Source organism: Alexandromys fortis, unplaced genomic scaffold (genome assembly GCF_014885135.2).
Source record: "Alexandromys fortis isolate MF-2015 unplaced genomic scaffold, M_Fortis_MF-2015_v1.1 scaffold_142, whole genome shotgun sequence".
Taxonomy (NCBI): domain Eukaryota; kingdom Metazoa; phylum Chordata; class Mammalia; order Rodentia; family Cricetidae; genus Alexandromys; species Alexandromys fortis.
In genome coordinates, this window is record NW_026068057.1 from 16,953 (window position 1) to 30,969 (window position 14,017).

General features: G+C 35.4%; 1 long non-coding RNA gene across 1 annotated transcript in view; it reads left to right on the forward strand.

Annotated features, from left to right (window-relative positions):
• LOC126487286 (uncharacterized) overlaps positions 1-14,017 on the forward strand; it is an 84,332-nt gene that overhangs the window by 16,602 nt on the left and 53,713 nt on the right. Inside the window, exon 2 of the long non-coding RNA XR_007588323.1 lies at positions 4,741-5,038. This is a non-coding gene — a long non-coding RNA (uncharacterized lncRNA). The remainder of the gene's footprint in view (positions 1-4,740; positions 5,039-14,017) is intronic.

Genomic DNA, 14,017 nt, shown 5'->3' on the forward strand with positions numbered 1-14,017 from the left:
AAAAGAAATGGAGAAATGTAATTAATATACAGTCTCAAGAACAAACAATAAAATGTTTATATATAGTTCAAAGGTTCAAAGTTGGCTCTAGAACATCTAGGTTGCCACATTTCTGTAACTTTTACAGCACTTTTTGTAATTGATTTCTGCTTTCCTTGGTGATCATATCTAATATATGTTCTTTTTATTTAATAACTTTTAATTTATAAATAATACCATTCAAAATTTCCACTTTCTCCCCTCCTTCTGCTCCCCCACTCACTTCCCCCTCCCCCTACAGTCCTAAAAGAGGGTAGGGTGCCCTGCCCTGTAGGAAGTCCAAGGTCCTTCCCTTTCCATCCAGGCTTAGGAAGATATGCATCCAAATAGAACAGGATCCCCAAAAGCGAGCATATGCGGTAGAGACAAATCCCAGTGCCATTATTATTGGCTTCTCAGTGGTCCCCAATTGTCAGCCCAATCCAGAGGGTCCAATTTGATCCCATGCTTGTTCAGTCCCAGTCCAGCTGGATTTGGTGAGGTCCCATTATATCAGACACACTGTCTAAGTGGGTGGACCAACCCCTCGTGGTCCTGACTTCCTTGCTCATATTCTCCCTCCTTCTCCTCTTCAACTGGTCTTTGGGAGCTCAGTCCTGTGCTCTGATGTGAGTCTCTGTCTCTGTCTCCATCTGTCTCCGGACAAAGATTTGATGGTGATAGTCAAGATAGGCATCAGTCTGACTATGGGACAAGGCTAATTCAGGAACCCTCTCCCCCACTGCCCAGTGTCCTAGTTATTATATGTTTTGCTAAAATGTAAGGACTGGCATGCTCATGGTAACTGAAATGGTTGGATTGAGGTTTATTTACATTATATTGCGTTCTTCAGGTAAGAATAACCTAGCATTACACATGTAGAATTTGTAGCAAGTTATCTCTTGGAAAGAACAAATGCTTTTATTTCTATCATGAAAGTTTAATTAAGTGAAATAAGTGTTTGATATGATTTTGAGAGGCACTTTGCTTGTATTTTAACACTGCTTACTGCATAGTGGCAATTCCATCTATGCGTACTTTCTTTTTTAATCATAATTTAATTTTGTCCCATGGATTTTTATAATGCATGTCCACTGTGAATTTCTAATGTGAAACTCTCAGATTCTTTCTATATTTATTTTTAGTGCCTATTTTAGGGAAGATAATTTATGAAGGCATCACTTCGTTAAGAAGATAACTTGAGACCTAAGATTTAAGCAAACTGAATATAAGTGAAGATATATGTGTTTATTTTTAGCTGTAAACACATTATTCCTCTGTACAGTTTGATCATGAAATAGTCCTCAGTGAGAAATTCATTCAGTTGCTGCAGCACGCATTTACACATACAGGCACGCGCGCACTTACACACACACACACACACACACACACACACACACACACACACACAATGAACCAGCCCTAGTACGGTCAGCATAATGTAATCACAGTCTTTATTTAGAAACTTCATCCTTTGTGGCATTTGTATGAGGATCAGATCAAAAGATCTTGACTTGTGTTTATGGAAAATCACTGTGTGACATAAAATCTACTCTTGAGTGCTAGATGCAACAAAACATTATGTTTGGACAATGTCCTCCCTAGAGTGACCGATGACCAGATGATGGAAGAAGGAGAAACAAAAACAAAAGAAAGAACCGTAAATCTCCTCAGAGTAATTTAGTATGTAAAATGAAGTCAGGAAGACAACTTGAAAACTTGTAATACCACTTTTAATGGATCAAAATTACTTGGAAGCTGAAATGACTTTTAAAATAAGGGTAGAAGGCTAGAAAGATATCTCAGTGCTTAAGAATGCTTGCTGCTCTGCCCAAGGCTATGAGTTTAGTTCTCATCACCCAAGTCAGGTAGTCCACAATAGTCTCTGTAACACCATCGCCAGAAAAATCTAATGCCTCTATTCTCCTTTGACACCCATATTCAAATGCAAATACCTACATGCTGAGACACACTTCCATTTAATTAAAGCTAAATTAAAAAAGAATAAAGATAGACAGCTCAATACACACCAACTGAGATAGTGCCTTGTACACTAGAATAGGACTTTCTCTTGTTAAAGTGTGTGAAGAGTTGAAGAGCTTTAAAATGAGTGGAATGAATATACGCTGGATCGGTAAAGGGGCAATGCATGTTTGGTAATATAATACAGTTATAGATTGTGTAGGTAAATTCTTTTGGGGCAGGCACGGGTGGATAGATAATATTTAGGAGGTTTAACTAGATGAAAGACAGAAAATAAATCAAAATATGAACTCAGAAAATTTCATGTTCTGTTTGCAAGTCTTTATGTCCCATTGATACATTACAGTCCTGTAATGGGAAAGCATGATGTAATATGTTTCTCAAGGATGCTTGATTTGTGTTACTGGGAGAGAGTTCAATGAGGAGTAAGACGTACATTTGGCTTTCAGACATATTATATTTATGATTTCAAAACCTCAATATGGGAAAGTGGATTAAATATTTGACCTTAGTCAGAATTTCCAAGATGGTATATTGATCTGGATTATATATAACCTGTTTAGAAGTCACAGGTTATTGTTGAGTATAAGTTGTAGCTAAAGCATAGTTAAAAGTCCTTAGAATGACATGTAAACAGGCAATTTTGAAATACTTCTTCTAGAAAATTTCTGTTTAAATTAGTTTTCATGTTTAGTGATTTGTGTTTACTTACATACAGGGAAGTTTCTAATTTTATAAACTTTTTTCAAGAGTTTTCAACTTAGATTATTAAATGAATATATTTCAGTTAAATATAATAAATCATTACATTAAAGGAATGGAGGGGTGATGTCCTTGGGAATTTATTTATTCATTTGTTTATTTACTTTAGTACTAGTAAGTACATAAATAAGTACAATCTATATTACAGATTCTTGTGTGGTAGTAAGGCATACCATCCAAAGGGAGAAATGGGAACAATGTTTCATAAGTATAAAACGCTTGGCAGATCCAGGGAACTATGATTTTTAATATCGATAAATCTGTGGGTGATTTTAGAATGGAACTAGGCTCATTCTAAATACAGGCTAAGCTAGTAGCCAGAGTTAAAATTGTAAATCTTTATGTAATATAACTGTGGGCTTGGATTTCATTCTCTAGACAATAAGAATACAAGAATTTAGAAGGAAGTTTGTGTCCTAATGTGAAACATAATTTAGAAACAAAGCCACTCAAATCCGCTTTAAGTTGCCAGTTTTAAGACATCTTTAATGATTCAAAAAAATCATTTAAAAAATCATGTGTTAAACTGAGATGTACATCAGAGGACAGCAGCATGAACTGAACTTGCTCAATGTGTCCCAGGGACTGGGGAAATCATTTACATACCAAGAGAAAAAGTATTACCCTGTAAAGTAAAAAATAAACTGTTATCAGTAAACTTAGTTAAAATGGCCTATTGGAGAAGTCTGAGTCAGTGTCAATAGGAAAATCTGGTCATCCTGTACTTTTCAAAATCCATACAACTTCCAACTGGTCCATGTTAATTGGATGAAATGAACAACTGATGCATAATTAATTTTTTTTTCTCGGAAGCGGAGCATGGATTGACCTCTTTCAGACCACCCACATCTTGGTGCTCTGTCCCACTTCCATTTCCTCTCGTTTGTTGCCAAGTGACTTGAGAGACTGGAACAGAAGAAAGCCAAGGGGGAATGTGATCAGTTTTTCCACAGCAGTCTGGTGTGACATCCTTTGGACAGACAATTGCAAGCTCTCTTCCTCCCTCTCTGTGAGAGCTTCCATGGCTTTGCTGGGGCTTTTGTCTAAAGACCCCTCATGCAGTGCCTCAGGCTAGCTTCTCAGGGTCTGACAAGAATGTCATACTCCTTAGGGCCCCATCTGTTCCAGTCCCCTGTCACCTCAGGCACACACCCTTTGAGGAAAAACCACTTAAAAAGATATCAGTTTCCCTTCCTTATTTTCCATATCAAATTCTAAACCATACATACATACATACACACACACACGCATGCACACAATCTATATATACATTATATATGTATATATACATGATATATAAATAGTCACAACTGAAAGAACTGTGGCTTTTTCTTAGGCTAGCTCTTATTGTTTCTGCTGTATACAAGAAACACACATGAAACCCAAAAGACAGACACTACCTTAGAGTAAAGGGCTTGGTAAATGGTTTTCCAATCACATAGACTTTAGAAACAAGCAGGTGTAGCTATCCTAATATCTAACAAAATTGATTTAAAACTAAAATCAATCAGAAGAGATTGAGAAGGACACTTTATAATCATAACAGAAATAATCCATCAAGATGCAGTCTCAATCCTGAACATCTATGCCCCTAATACAAGAGCACCCACATATATAAAAGAAACATTATTAAGACTTATATTGCGCATCAAAACCCATACACTAATAGTAGGAGACTTCAATATTCCACTCTCGCCAATGGACAGGTAAACTGAACAGAAGATTAACTGAGAAATAAAAGAACTAAGAGATATCATGAAGCAAATGGACTTAACAGACATCGATAAAATATTCCACCTAAACAGAAAAGAATATACCTTCTTCTCAGTACCTCATGGAACCTTCTCTAAAATTGATCACATACTCGGTAACAAAGCAAACCTCCACAGATACCAAAAAATTGGAGTAACTCCTGTGTCTTATTGAATCACCACGTATTAAAGTTAGAATTTAACAATAATGCTACTCTCCTTTCAGAAAGACCCACATTGGAGCACTGGATTGAGCTCCCAAAGACCAGTTGAAGAATGTGAGGAATGAGAATATGAACAAAGAGGTCAGGACCACGATGGGTTCACCCACTGAAATAGTCTACCTGAGCTTAAGGGAGCTCATCAACTCCAACCAAACTGGGAAGAAACAAGCATAGGACCAAACTATTTCCTCTGAATGTGGTTGACAGTTGCATGGCTGGGGCAGACTGCGTGGCCACTGGCAGTGGCACCAGGATTCATCCCTACTGCATGTACTGGCTTTTTGGGATCCTATTCTTTTTGTATGTATATCTTGCTCTGCCTAGTTATAGTAGGGAGGGCCTTGGAACTTCTCAAAAGCAATGTGCGTTATCCTTTCTGAGGATTGGAGGAGGGTTGGGTGGGAGGGTATGTGGAAGTTATGGGAGGAGGGGAAGGAGTGGGAACTTGGATTGGTACTTTTTAAAAATCTAATAATTTTTAATACAGAAAATAAATTAGGTTATTATTATTATTATCTTTGAGAACACTGGGTGTTAGTATAAGCCTGTGTGAATTATGGTGGGGAATTTTTATCAGCTTTATTATTAAACAAACAGAAGTATAAAATAAATACATATTGAGCTGACAATAAACTCACAAGTTAGAAGTAAAATATCTTTTGTTTGAAAAATAGTATATTTATTGAGATATAAATTGGTAATTTAATTAACTCTTTAAAAATTTGTTTCAGAACGCTCCTGTTTAGATCACTATTTGTTTCCTTCTGCATAGATAACTGTTTGCCCACATATTTTGTTTTACATTGTGTACTAAAATAATTATTTGTTACTGTTTCTATAAAGTATTTCTGGTAAGTGTAAAGATTTCTGTAAAACATTTGCTATATGTACAATACTAATTATGCTATGACCTTAAGAATGTTATATTATTGGGGAAAATCTTATAGCAGATAAATATTATAGTAGCAACAAGAAGAAACTGATGTTGGTAAAATTTAATTTTATATCATTTTAATCTATGCTCAGAAACACAGTAGGGAGACAAAAGAATCCAATAAAAAAACTCCTTGTGTAGATTCGGGAAGTATTAAGAACACTTTAATGTCTATGAAGAATAATAATATCTAGAAATAGTTAAGAAACAGACATTTTGATGACCAATGGAAAAAGACATATTCAGAAGTAAAGCTGACAAATGTTAAACATACAGGCTTATGTTTCCATATTATATGTCATATATAAAATGGTGATACCAGACGGGATGATTAAAAATCCAACAAAAAGTGAATTTAGCAATTGGAGCAATAATGGGGATGGATATCTATCATGAGGCCATATCTGTTCCAAGAAAGAGTTAAGGAAAGCAAAGTAGAGCGAAGACTGTGGAGAACAATTCCTTGAGCCTGCCCGTTCCTTCCACTACATTTTTCCTTGTTTCCTAACTCAGGACAAGAAAAAGGGCACTGGAGATGATGAACGTGAGATTTATACAAACACAAATGAGTGAGGATTTACACCAGCTCATGGGATTATTTAAACTTGGGCTTCCCTGTGTGGTCAACATGGGCTGTGTTGAATTCAATTATTTGGTAAGTTCTCCAAAAATAAAGGGAGAAGTAATTAATTTGACTAAAGCCTTTGTACCTATTGAACAAAAGATGTTAGAAAATTGTAACTAGGGGAGTGGGGTCTTCCTGGTACTGCAGCCAGCATCCAGCTATGACACTAGGCATAAGCTGGCTCCTAAGTAAGGAGCTTCAACCATAATAAGCCCTGTAAGAAGAGAATGGTCAATAGTTGTTCAGAAGGGTCAGTAACCAAATTAAGAACATGGATAATAACCTAGAAAAATCTGTAATGGAATAAATGTACTCTAAGGAATAAAATATACTGCAAAACAATTTGACAGATATGTCTGGGGATTCTGATCAGTTTTACAGGCATTAGAATGATGGAAAGTAAAGGATAGAGGGAAAGTAAGCAAATAATAAGAAAATGTCATACTATGTTGAAGAAAGCTGTAAACCTAGAAATGTGGTAAAACACACACATTACATTATAAATCTAACACGAGTTTGTTGAAATAAGAGCGGCGGGGCTGCGTCCCCGGCACCCAGCCACCCGCGTTGGCTAGCTTATGCCCGAAATAATTACACGGAAACTGAATTCTTTCAAACACTGCCTGGCCCGGCTAGGTCCAGTTTCTTATTGGCTAGCTCTTACATATTGTTCTAACCCATTTCTAATATTCTGTGTAGCCCATGAGCTGGCTTACCAGAGAGGATCTTAACCTGCGTCTGTCTGGAGTGGGAGCATCATGGCGACTCACTCACTCAGCTTCTTTTTCCCAGCATTCTCCTCTGTCTACTCCGCCTACCTAATTTTCTGTCCTATGAGGGCCGAGGCAGTTTCTTTATTAATAAGAAATCACTCCCACATCACGAGTTTTTAACTTTAGGAAAAATACACTTTCTCAAAATTCCAGTAAGAAAGTGAAATAAAAGTCAATCTACTGACGATGTAGTAATGTGTCATAAAATAAACTGAAATATGGCAGAAAACATATAGAGACAATCAAGTTGTCTAACAATATGGACAGATGAAGGAGTGTGAATATAGCTTTGGATTATACTATGTATTATTGAATTGATGCTATTTTAGAATTCAATATACTCAAGAACCTCATTATGGGCTACAGATAGAGATAGGGTCAAGTAGATTTCTTTAATATTTGCCTATTGCTAATATAATGGATGATTAGTAGTAAAATGGCAAGTGGCAATCAAATAATAAATGTAGAAGTATATGTACTTATTTTTGAGTATTGGTTACAGTTTTATGAAAACTCAGTGGAATAAATATAAAGAGGCAATGTGAGATACAACTGCAGATAGTTTGTGCAAAATGTGACATTTTGAGACACTATTTTAGTTGGGTGGATTCTCTGAGATACAACTCAGAGGATTATGTAACTCAGTGGGCCAAGTAACCAGTAATTATAATAGAAAGTCATAAAACACATTTTCTAAGAGGTCAGACTATCTCACTCAATATCTATCCAAGTAAATATAGGGGACCATGAGTGTCCATGGAGAGAACTGCCCAAAGAATGATTGGAAATTCTCAAGAAATGAAAATAGTAAACTTAACCTACTTCAGGCTATGGGAATAAAAGTATAAATAGCAAAATTGGAGGTGTTGTGGCCGCTGTCTTTTATGTTTTCTGTTGCTGTGATAAAATATTCTGCTAAAAGAGATCTAAAAAGGAATGGATTTGTTTGACTTGCAGAATGTGGTTGTAGTACAACATGGAAAGGAGGAAACAGCAGCAAGACATTGATAGTGATAAACAAATTCAGCTGAGCTGTTTTTCCCTTTATTTATTTATACAATCCAGTATAAGTATCCTAATTAGGGAATGATGTCACCAAATATTGGTGGGTCTTCCCACCACAGACATGAACAGAGTTCCTCCTTCATATCATTCTAGATCCTGAATATGAACCCTGACCATCACAGTTACTACTTTTCAAGAGATCAAGATACACATGACTGACTGTGAATGATCCTTGAGTCTAAAGATGGACATAATTGCTACTGCTGCCACCCAAAATAACTCATCAAAATACACAGTGAGAATGCTGCTAAAATATCTGTCCACTAGACACACACACACACACACACACATACACACACACACACACACCCTGTCTCTTCTTTCTTTTCTTCTCCTCCTTTTTCTCCTCCTTCTTCTTCTCTGGAAATTCTTAGAAAAGTGATGCTGTCCACAGTGTCATGTTAGTAGAAACTATCCTAAAGTCAAACGGCAAGTGACTTGGGGACAGGGCTCAGTTACAGGTCTAGTTTGCAATATATAACTAGATGTGAAACTCAGCTATTAAATGAGATTCAACAATAATGTTAGATTGTTGGATTTGGATAAGGAACAGATGAAAGAGTCAGAGGTCATAAAAATAGACAAACAGGATAAAACTTTAAGAAAAATGTATTTTTAAAATTTGATGTCAATCAGGTTATGGAAATGAAAACATTATGACTAATTATCACTGCTTTTCATATAACAGGAGTTATTAGTTCTCAGTTTGATTTTGGGATTCATCTTATTGACAAATTAGGCACTAGAATAATGTGGATGTAAATGTGGTGATGGCATTATTAAGACATGGAGAAATTTAAATTCATTTCTTCAGTGCTGTAGTGGCTGGAAGCACTACATCAAATTCTTACAAGTAGCAAGAGTCTTAAGGAGGCCACCATGGAGCACATGAGACTTTAAATCCAAGACATTGGCTAAGACAAATGACCTGTGGGATTAGTTATCCTTTGATTAAGATTCCTTAAATATTGAAACTAAATTATCTGATAAAGCCTAGAGGATGGGAAAAGGCAACCTAGAAAATATTATATCTTTACCAATTTTTTTTCTGTGAGGCTTCAAGAGGTATAGTATAAAAAAGAAGCTGTTTTATAGATTAAATAAAAAATTCATGAACAATATGTAAAAGAAACCATAAGAGTAGAAAAGTTTAAACATTAATATAAAATAGTTTATGCCTCTGATTCCTACCAATAGACACCAAACTTTTTGAGTAAAAAAGAGACTGATAGTTTTTTTAAAAACAATACTAAAGCATGTTTGAAAGAATAACATGAAAATCAAAATGAAAGTGGAGGCCAGAATGTATTTACAATTTTTTCATTTTTATAATACTTTTGCATTTCTTCTGTTTGTGAAATGAGAAAAATAAATAAAATAATAGCAACACAGAATGAAGAGTTAATGAAGTAAAAGAATGTAAAATTGAACTAAGCCTGGAAACAGGCTGCTTTTTTAGGTAGGGTATTGAGGGAATGGGTGTCTAAAGGTATAGTATTTTAATTAGGAAACAAAGAACACATTGTGAACTAAGCATATTTCTGGAAAATGCTTGTTTAGGGTGAAATGCCATCCGTCCCAACACTCCAGAACAGAAATTTTCTTATATTTTTGCAGAAAATGCTTTCACAGATGTCATACTAAAAGTGCTCTGAGTCCTCCATGGAGAATGGGCTGTAGGAAGAAAAGGGCAGAGTCAGAAATTCTGGGATTCCAGGACGGAGGTCCTCAAGTCTTGACCTGGAAAAATAGCAAGAAAGTTGCTGTCATTATATTTTACATCCACTTTAAAGATAAATGTGAAATAAATATGAGGAATTAGATGTAGGATAGGAGAAGGAAGAAAACTGAATTTTAAGTTTAGTTTGTATTCCAAGAAAGTAAAAATGAGATGTGATATTTATAAGACAGAAATCTGGAAAGGAACCTAAAGGAAAGGGACACAGAGACTCTTATGCTACAGATGCCTTTGAGGAATCCAACAGGAGATAATAAATAAAAAATCTAACAGGAAAACCCCAAATCTCTTACATGTAATGCAGCAGATTTTTATGAAGTGCTGTATGACTATAATGGATCTAAGAATTTCTTTATTTCCCATTTTTGAAAACAGAGCCCTCTCTATACTATCCAAACCAGATGGTTGTCTATTTTAAACTGTATTCAATGTCACTTTTTATAGAACGCTTTTATTATTATCAAAGCATTTTCCTACCATCCAGTAACCAGATTCTGGCTGAATTCCTATACCAAAAACAAACAAACAAACAAATGAAAAACAAAAAACGCCACCATTTTTTTCTTTTAAAATTTCTTCTTAAATTTTCATTTTATTTTTCCCTTTTTAATTCCTTTGTTATGCAACTTTTTAAATTTATTTAGATACTTATACTTTGGAGCTATTTTTTTTTTTTGCTGTGTGTGTGCGTGTGTGTGTGCGCGTGCGCGCGTGCACACGCGTGTGTTTATGTATGTGATCAATTCAGGTCCTAATGATTGCATGTCAATCACCCAAACCTACTACACCATCTCTCCAGTGCATGAGCTGTGTCTTAGAATCCTTATACTTAAACATTTATCAGGGCTCCACTCATAATTTCCCAACTGAAAATTTTCAGCATATTTCACAGCAGGTTACTGTAGGAGCCAGCCATGATAAACATTTAAATATGCACAAATTCCACCCAAAGGAAGTTCTTTCTTCCAACCATTATCACCTGCCAGATTAGGACTCAGCCATAGATGAATTTAATAGATGCCCGAGTCTCAGTAGTTTACCCTGAAGCAATGCCTGGTTGCAGGAAGAACCACAAACTGAGATTACCCAAGCACCACCCAAGAACAGATCATCCAAAGGAAATGCCTAATGTTCCAACTGCTGTAGATAGGATCACCTGCCAGCACACACTCATCAAGACACCTCTAGGCAAATATCAGCCAATCAGGGGTTCTGAACCTCAGAAACCCCCCTTACCTCCACTTTTCCTACTATAAAAACTCTACTCTAACTGAGGTCTGGGCTCTCCGTTTATTCCAATACGTTGGACATGTGCAGAGACTGAGTTAGCAAACTTGCATAAAATAAAGGCTCTTTGCTTTTACATATGGACTCAGTCTCCTTGTTGGCTTTTTGGGGGTCTTCATGGATTTGGACATAACAGTTATCCTCTTCCTTGTCCATAACCTTTGCTAGTTTGTTGTAAATTATGTCTTTACAATTTGGAAGGTTCATTCCAGCACTGTCTCTTTTCTATGCATTAAAAAATTGGATTATTTATCTTATAACCTGAGTTACATTAACTTTCTCCAGTATTTTTCTAGTCACATATTATAAATCACTACTTCAGTTTTTCTTAATAATTCAGCCTCATGAAGTCACTCAATATTTTTATAATTCTCATTATCCAGTTGAATTACATTAATTAGAAATTTTTGTCTTTACGTTCAAAGTTTTGATATTTATTTTTAGATACTTGATTTGTTAGCAAATTTATTTTAGGATGTTTTAAATATCTCATTTGAATTTCATATGAGCTGGTTCCTGCTATTGTACCATCTGTGAAGATGAAAAAACACTTTCAATCTATTCTTTTATAAATCTTTTATATTGACCATTGAGAGCACATGGTTTAATGTTTTCCCTTCAAGCAAAATATACCCTAAATAGTATGTTTTCTCCATAGCACTTTTTTCATTCTTGTTTGTTTGCTTTTTTCTCAATCTGTTCCATTTCTGAAGTATAAATTTAAACATAAGCACCATTGCTGAGAAACCACAAAGATCCAGAGATTTTATATTTTTTTAAAAAGCACTTGTGAACTGCAATGTACCATTCAAATATATTGCAGCCTTTTTACTGCCATAATTCAGGGAAAACGTTAAGAGTTTCACGGAAAAGATTTTCTTTTTCGAGATGTTTGCTATATTTGTGTAAAGGAGCATCAATTCAGAAGTAAAGTAGATTTAATGGGATCCTGCCTATTTACTGCACTTTCCTGGTTACTCACTGCACTTTTAAAAGATATAATTTAAAAAGATATATTCTCTCAGTCTTCATTTATGTTTTTTTTAACAAGAAGAGATAAACCATATTATTCAAGCATTCTTCAAAGAACTTAAGCAACTTTTAAAAATTTGTAGATTTTTTTCAGATTTTGAAATTTTGAAATGTCTGTGAGCTGGGCAGTGGAGGCACAGGCCTTTAACCCTAGCACTTGAAGTCAGAGGCAGGTGGATCTCTTTGAGTTTGTGGCCATCCTAGTCTACAGAGCGAGTTCCAGAACAGTCAGAGCTGTTACACAGAGAAATCATGTTTAACAAAAATATATGTGAGATATTTTGATCATATCCTTCCTCGACTACCTCCCTCTAGCACCTCTATGGACTGAACCCCCCCCTGAAACACACACTTTTTCCTTCTAAATCCATGCCTTCTTGGTTTACATATAAATTAATACCCTCCCTAAACCTGTTAATGCTGCTCATGTGCAGATGGAAATCCACTGAGGCATAGGAAACTACCAATAAAGAAAACTGACTCTCTATCCCCTAATGATCATCAGCTCTCTGTAGCTCCTCTGGCTCCATTGTGGAGACCAACTTCTCTAGCCTTGGTGACATTTTGACAGGCACGATATCGTGGAGTTTCTCTGCAGGAACCCAGGGCACTTTTGAGTTCATGAGTGCAAAGAGTATGACATCTATAGAACATCATTTACCTCTTCCCTCCTCACGTTTCCATCTATTCTGTTAGCTTGTGTCTTTTTGTAGGTGAATTAATTCACCTAATACCATTGGTATTACAAAATTTTAATATTCAGTGATTGTTAGTACCTGTTAATTTTGGTTTAGTTCATAGTGGTAGTATTGCATGTGTGTTTTCCTTCTTTGTTTTTTTTTTCTGCCATGGGATTATCCATTGCCTGTGTTTTGTGGGTGTAGGTAGCCTCTAGGTTTGAGTTTTCATTTTTGTACTTTCTATAGGACTAGATTTGTGGATTGGTATTGACTAAATCTGATTTTGCCATGGAATATCTTGTTTTCTCCATTTATGATGATTTAAAGCTTCACTGGGTATGGAAATCTTGACTAGCATCTGTGGTCTTTTAATGAACATATATTCAGGACCTTCTGACTTTCAATGTTTCTATTGAGAAGTCAGGTATTTTCTGATAGATTTGCCTTTATATGTTTCTTGGCCTTTTTCCTTGAAGCTTTTAATATTATTTCTTCATTCTGTATGTTTAGTACTTTGATTATTATATGGTGAGGGGAGTTTTTTTGTCCAGTCTTTTTGGTGTTCTGTAAGCTTCTTATACCTTCATAGGTACAGCCTTCTTTAGGTTGGGAAAGTTTTCTTCTATGATTTTGTTGAATATATATTTGCCTTTAAGCCAGACTTCTCCTTCTTATTTCTTAGGTTTGGTCTTTTCATGGTGTTCCAGATTTCATAGATATTTTGGGTTAAGAGTTTGTTGGATTTAAGATTTTATTTTATTTGATCAATGGATCTGTTTATTCTATTGTTTCTTCAACACACCTGAGAGTCTCTCTTCCATCTCTTATACTCTGTTGGTTATGCTTGCATCTGTAGTTCTTGATCATTTACCTAAATTTTCCATTTCCACAATTCCCTTGATTTGTGTTTTGGTTATTGCCTCTATTTCAGTTCTCATATCTTTCAACTGTTTGATTTTTTTTTTTTTGGCTTTCTTTGCTTTTTAAAAGGATTTGTTGATTTCTTCCAAATTGTTGTTTGTCTTTTCCTCTATTTATTTAAGGAAATTTTGTATTTCCTCTTTAAGGGCCTCTATTATCCTCCTAAAATATTTTTTTAAATATAATTTTTTATTGAAAAAAAAGATTTCCGCCTCCTCCCCGCC